General features: G+C 32.8%; 1 non-coding gene across 1 annotated transcript; it reads left to right on the forward strand.

Moving 5' to 3' along the window:
- The first annotated feature begins 463 nt into the window (after nt 1–463).
- Nucleotides 464–537, forward strand: TRNAS-AGA. Its single transcript has one exon. It is a non-coding gene; the product is annotated as a tRNA-Ser (tRNA).
- The last annotated feature ends 507 nt before the right edge of the window (nt 538–1,044 follow it).

Below are 1,044 nucleotides of genomic sequence, written 5' to 3' on the forward strand. Positions count from 1 at the left end.
TTTAGAAATCGTGAGGGTTCAAGTCCCTCTATCCCCAAAAAGACCCGGTTGCCTCCCTAATTATTTATCTTCTTATTTTGTTAGTGACTCATAATTGGTTATAGTTCTCAGTCACTCTCACTCTACTTATTTTCACTATTTCAACAAACAGATCTGAGCGGTAAATTTTTTTCTTATCACATCATAAGCAAGCCTTGTGTGTGTATATGATACGTGTTCAAATGCAAATGAGCATCTTTGAATAATATTGTTAAATTTCAATAATTAACAATTCATATCACATATCATTAATTGTATTATTTGTACTGTATTGAAACTTATAAAGTTTTCATTTTGAAGATACAAGAAATTCGACCAGGGCCTGGATAATACCTTGTAATATCTGTAATATCTTTTCATTTTTTTAATTGACATAGACCCCAGTCCTATATTAAAATAAAATGAGGATGGTGCGTCATCAATGGTCGGGATAGCTCAGCTGGTAGAGCAGAGGACTAGAAAATCCTCGTGTCACCAGTTCAAATCTGGTTCCTGGCACATGAGTAATTTGTATGAGTATATATTCTACAAATTAATTGATATGGGTCCACATACATATTCAGTGTTCTAGTTATAGATCATGATACATACTTATCCATCTAAGTGTCGGAACTATCCCCCTTACTAATTTTGTTTTGTAGATTGTATCTAAAACAGGTAAAAAAAACGATGGGTATTGTGTATTTATTAAAGTATACAAAAGAAACGAATTGCATTTTGTTTCTTCTTACTTTTTTATTTGTTCGTGTCTCCGCCAGTAAAAAAAATATTACTACTTCATACATAGTCGAAAGGGTAAATTACAATTGTTTAGTTGAAAGACCAAAAAATAGAGTCTAAGTCTAGGGGGGGCTGAAGGGCGGTAATAGCTAAGATTGATCTCAGATACAGTACAAATAGAATATGACCCTCTTTCATTTCCTTATATTTTTCATATTCTATTTCTTTATTTCTTCCTATGTTACTTTCTAGAGCCCTTCTAAGTGATGTGCGCGGTACATAGTT

Source organism: Fragaria vesca, unplaced genomic scaffold, assembly GCF_000184155.1.
Source record: "Fragaria vesca subsp. vesca unplaced genomic scaffold, FraVesHawaii_1.0 scf0510663, whole genome shotgun sequence".
NCBI lineage: Eukaryota > Viridiplantae > Streptophyta > Magnoliopsida > Rosales > Rosaceae > Fragaria > Fragaria vesca.